Source organism: Mya arenaria, chromosome 12 (assembly GCF_026914265.1).
Source record: "Mya arenaria isolate MELC-2E11 chromosome 12, ASM2691426v1".
Taxonomy (NCBI): Eukaryota; Metazoa; Mollusca; class Bivalvia; order Myida; family Myidae; genus Mya; species Mya arenaria.
Genome location: NC_069133.1, coordinates 44,044,081 through 44,050,416, shown reverse-complemented (window position 1 = coordinate 44,050,416; position 6,336 = coordinate 44,044,081).

Sequence of the window (6,336 nt, the reverse complement as noted above, 5' to 3'; positions counted from 1 at the left end):
AAAATACATTTGCACATTGAGCATTTACAAGAGGGACCAGTCCATTTCTTAATTCTCGGTAGTTTTAATAGCACCTTATTTCCTTTGTTCCATTCCTTGACCTGCCTCAAGGCGAGAAGAGTTCTTCCCATGTTTAGTTGTTCTTACTGTCACATCTACACACTTTTCATACCTGAAATTAAAGTTACATGTCTAAAATGCTTCAAGATTTTAAACATATTCTGTGGATAAACCGTTCAGTTATTTGAAAGTTTCAATAGCAATATTGTTTTGTTTTTTTTAAATTATGGCAACTAATCTATATGATGAAGATTTTCATAAGTTGAAGTGTATTCATTCCAAACATTTTTATAGCTCTGTTTACCTAATAATTTCTGTGTCGGTCTTGTTACAAAACTGTCAAACAACAGGAAAGCAATTGTAATTGGGTCTGATAAAAGATTAAAAGATAAAAAGCTTGATATTGATTGTCCAAATATTGCTTTGTCCTTGAAGAATAATCAGTTGCTTAGCTGCTATTCTGCACATTTTGAAATCTTGCCATCAACCTCAACGCAATGCAAAGGCAGAATGTAACACTGGTTAAGCTTATCTTATTATTAAACATTAGCACCAGCTTATAACTGTTACATGGGAACCCCGTTTAACATTCCGCCAGAAATACGGTTTATATCAAGTAATGAGGCGGGGGTCGAATATAAGACCATTGATTGATAGTCAAATGTCTTTCCACTAGACCTCCGAATAGCCAAATATCGGAAAACTTAATCATCGCTTAGCCTTTAAAGGGAAGCATTCCAACCGGACATAGGTTGATTGGTCAGCAGTTTTGTGCACTAATAAAGTCCTTTCACAGTGTTCCAGATTGAACGACAAACATTTGTTTGCCGTTATAAAGGCTAGCAATTCAGTGTTAACTGTCTGCTATGTGCTGTAAAGTTCAATGATGATGGATTCTTTATTTATTTCTGTCTCATCAATGCATTGTACATTCATGAATAAAACAACATTCAACAAACATTACATACAGGTGCATTGCTATAAGAGACAATCAATTTTATATACATCTAAGACACATATCAATATATCTTTATACAGATATGAGCAAAATACCCTTGCTAATCCCTTTTTTAAAAACTGTTTTAAGACAATGAAAACAAAATTCTGATAGTGTAAATTAGTACTAGTTGCTGTCAGCTAGATTGAGCTTTTGATTCAAAATATCAACAGCAGATAGCAAATCATGTTATTATGTGTTGGTTTGTATTGATATATATACACACACTATCTGTACAAAAGATCAGTTCTGGCTTTTAGAATCAAGTAACAATTTTTGGCAGTTATTTTTAACATATTTTCGTTGGAGAGTACAAAGTTTAATTTGTCTTGATCACACATATTACTAAATCATGTATCAAGTTCAATGGCTTTTGTAACTATATCATATCTGAAACGCTGGTAGGAAGGACAGTGAAAAAGTACATGAATTTCATTTTCTATGGCTAGTTTGCATATTGGACATAATCGTTGATTTTCAGGGATGTTTTCATATCTTCCCGTTTCCAACCTAAATGGAGCAACTCAACATCTAAGTTTTGCCAATGCTGACTTGTGCTTTCTAGCTATACTGGGGCATTTAACATAGTTTTCAGTTTTATATTCAACCTTAAATAGCCTATATGTTCAAAGTTTATTTCTTCCCTGACCAGATGGACCTATTACATTATTTATACTGGCTCTCCATTCCTCAATAAATTTATTCACAATGTATATTTTTTCACAAAAAAGTTTTGAGGACATATTTTCACATCTATCCAACATTTTAAGTGAACTAATATATGACAGATGGTTCTTATATTGAAACTGCCAATTTTTACATCTATTGTTACTCTTATTACAACAGAATTTGAAAATTTTATAATTAACTCTATTTATGACCATTCGATTAAGCCTATGCCATTGTTGTGACACAGATCTCCACTGTTTCACCTGTGGGGGCTTCCAACCAAGTTCCCCATAGAGAGCATTGTTGGGCGTGTATTTCCCGTACCCACGAACAACCTCATGGCTCGACTCTGAACCGCGTTTATACAAGAATATGATCTACTCCCCCATATAGCCGCGCCATATGCTATAACAGGCCATACTGTACTGTCATAAAGTTTAGTGAATTCACTGTAAGGCATACTCCCATATGCTTTAAACTTTGCAATTAGAAGACCGAGAGCCCTGCCCGCACTCTGTGCAACTGATTTTGCTGTAAGGTTTAAATCTAGAAATTCATCAAGCAATAAGCCCAGGTAAGTATATTTGGCAACCATTTTCAAACTGTTGTCCCCACATGTGAAATTATATGAAACTCTGGAGACAGAATGGGGTCTAAAATGAATGATATTGCTTTTTAAGGGATTTACAACCATATTATTATTATTACACCAATTACTTAATATATCTTACAAATATTGAAGATCATCCTCATTCTCTGCTAAGAGTACTATGTCATCTGCATACAGCAATATACATATATTTTCATTACCAATACAAATACCTTTATCTGCAGCTTTCATTTTAACAGCTAAATCATTTATAAACAAATTAAAGAGCAATGGAGAAAGAGAACATCCTTGTCTCAACCCGCGCTGTACATCAAAACTTTCAGTGTATAAACCATTGACTCTAACACAGGATGACACATTACTGTACAGAGATTTCCTAGCTGTCAGTATTTTTCCATTGACCCCAATATGTGAACTACTTATTTTCTTCCATAAAAGACTTCTGTTAATAAAATCGTACGCCTTTTTAAAATCTATAAAAGCACTGAATGTGGATTGCCCAGATTTTCTTCTAGTATCAGTAATATTTGTTAGTGAAGATAAATGGTCAATAGTGCTTCTTCCTTTTCGGAAACCATTCTGTTCATCCTCTAAAATATTATTTGTTTCTGACCATTTTGACAGCCTGTCATTTAGAACATAGCAATATATCTTATACATTGCACATGACAAGGCGATACCTCTATATGATAATGGATCACGAGGATCAAGTGTACTGGATTTAGGTATTGGACTTATTATAATTTTACCCCATTCACTTGGGATGATTCCAGTATTGAAACACACATTGAACAAAATATGTAAAATATAACTAGAACAATCATTCTTTAAATTATCAATTGGAACTTTATCTATTCCACACGATTTGCCTGATTTGGCTTTAACAATTGCTTTCTGTACTTCAAACACTGTAATATTTTCATTTAGACTATCACAACTTGGTAAATTGCCATTAGGATCCCCATCTAATTTAACATGAGCATCAACAGAGTTAGTCTGGCTTTCAACAAATAGATTACTAAATTCAGTTTTCCATTTACTCAGTACTTTTTCAATATCACAAGTGACAAAACCATCATCACAAACAACTTCCATTGGTATAGACTTTTTCTTGGTTTGCCCAACACCTATCCTGCCTATGGTTTTCCAGAAATCCTGTTGGTTATTCTCACAGTCTGTGAGTAGTTCTATCTGCGAGGTAACCCAGTATAACCTCTTATTCCTTTGGACCTATCGATCAAAAATTCTCCTAGCCGAAATAAAGGCAGTCTTTAAGTTTTTCTTAACCGAACATATACTACATTTCAACCAATTCTTTTCTGCCTCACATAGATTATTCCACAGACAGGATAGGTCATTGTTCCACCAAGGCTTACCAATTTTCCTCTTTTTATTTGAGTTACCAATCTGAAGATAAACATGTTTGTGGTTTATTTTATCATACATTTCTTTCTTTAAAATATTACGTAATTCAGTGTTAGCCGTATCTACATCAATTTGGCATTGTAAACTTTGCTCCAATTTAAAAACAGAATCATGAATAGATTTTATCATTTAACAACAGACTCTGAATTGAGAAAATTATCAGGTATTTGTTTCAACTCAAACTTATCATAACTAGGCATATTAGTTTTGGGTTGATGTGACAAAAAATCATTATGATCTTTAAACATTGGTAGGTTCATTGTCCAAGACAGCACTGAGTGATCAGGTGTGGAAGATGGTATAAAACCATTTCTCATATGAAGGTTGGCAATCAGTTCTGTACTTCTAGTGACATTAAAATCTTTAAAATTATCCAAATTATCGTGAGAAACAATGCAGAAATCAACAACTGAACAGCCTTTTGTTGACACAGACGTAAAATCATTTTTATATGATTTCGACCATTTAAAACACACATGTTACTATCAATTAGAAATTCTAATAGCTTATCACCATACACATTTGTAGAGAAGTCTACTACATCTCGTTCTTGCAAATTATCAACTCCAATAATAAAATCATCATTGTCACCAATGCGACTATTAAAATCTCCGCGGGCCATCATTCTGGTATGTAAATATATTAGTCAACAATGTATCATAAAAATCTAAAACGTCTAGATGAGTTATTGGGTGGCAAATAGCATACACATGTATGAAATAAATTATGTGATAATTTGTCTTTAAATTCCAACCATAGGATTCCCTCATTTGTATCATCCACCACATGAATGTCATATGTATTAAGCATATCTTCTTTAACTAAAAAGCCAACCCCTCCCTGAACCTGTCCTTGCATTAATATGTAATGTTTTACGGTTATTGCCAAACCAAACAAATCCCGGTATATTAATAATATTATCGTTACATAAATGAGTTTCAGAAATGCCTAAAATATCAAGGTTTAAAAAATTTACACAGTCAAGTCTCAAACTAAAATTGTCAGTCTCCCTATTCACACTCCAACCATTAACATTCCAGAACCCCGACCGCACCTATCTCTGACCACCACGACCTCTCCAACCATTCTGTCCCTGCCAACATCCTCTGTAACCTTGACCTCTTTGACCTTGTCCTCGTTGACCTTGGGCTTGTCCTCTTTGGCCACTATCAGTGTTGCCACTGTAAGCACCACGGGAGTTATCTGTACTAGCGCCACTAGAAAAAGCACCATGGTTGCCCCTATTATGACAATGAGAACCCGCGCCATTATTACTATAATTGCGATTATTATGCGCAATATTTGAAGTACCATCACGAATTCCACTACCATTAACTACACGGTTTCCACGAATGGTCAGGTGGCCTCCTTTGTTCACGGCGTTGGCCATTGCCCGTAGATTGCTGGTCGCAAGGCGTTCTTCTTTAGACTGGTCTGCGTGAACAAATACATCTTAATAGACTGTCTTCTGTAGTTTGGCTTTAGCTTTGAGGACTTTGTTTCGATCATCTTCAGTTGCAAAAGTTGCTATGACGACACCAGGGACTCGAGAGTCTTTGTTATTGTTTGGTATCCTTTGGACACTTGACACTTTGACATCATCAACTTTCATATGCTCTTTAATAATTATATTATCATATTAATTTTGTCTTCTAAACTCATTATAGTTTTGGGGAGCTTTCGAAAGACAGCATTCATAGATATTTATTTTAATGAATTTTGCCTTCACCTGACTGGCCCGTTTGAACAGCATCAGTAAGAGAGTTAACTTTTTCAGTTAATGAATCTAAATCATTAACGATATCAGCCCGCAATGTGTCTATGCGTTCATCAAGGGACTTATTCATACGTTTTACCTCGTTGTTTAATCGCTTATCCATCATTTGGGCAAACTTATCTGTTAATTTATAAGCCAATTTCTTCTCAAGCTCAACTTCTAACCGGTCTATTCTTTCCGTTACGTTTTTGTTTACGGTTTTTAGCTCTGTGGCTAAGTTGTCTATTTTGTTCAGGATCAGTTCCAGCCTATTTCAATTAACTGCCTCATCAGACTTACTGGGTGTTTGTCCGTACAAGGCTCTCCGCGCCTGTGCCATAACGCGGTCAGTATTATGACCATCTAAAAGTTCTGGGTCACTGGAAAGGCCCTTGTTCTTCTTAGAAATGCATATTTCATCACTATCAGAGTTGTGTCTCTTTCTAGATGGATGTTTGACGATGGCTGCTGTATCTATCGTCTAAAGTTGCTGGTACATGGAAGTATATGTCAGCATTAAATGTGACAGCACAGTGCCCTTGGCTATGGGGACTAATTCTAGTTTCAATATGATGCTAAACTATGTTACAGAGCTGGAACTGTGGATTAATGGAAGCTAGCATGTGAGATTAGAACATAACATCAAGTATTTTCAATACGAACACTTTTGCATTCAGTTATATGTTAAATTGTAATGAAATGGAATAAATCAATAACAAAACGTGTGTATGAGTTTCAATGACGCACATGAAGATGCAAATTAATAATAACCATAACTGATAAGGATTTGCTAAGAGGATTCATAAAAAAAGATTGTTT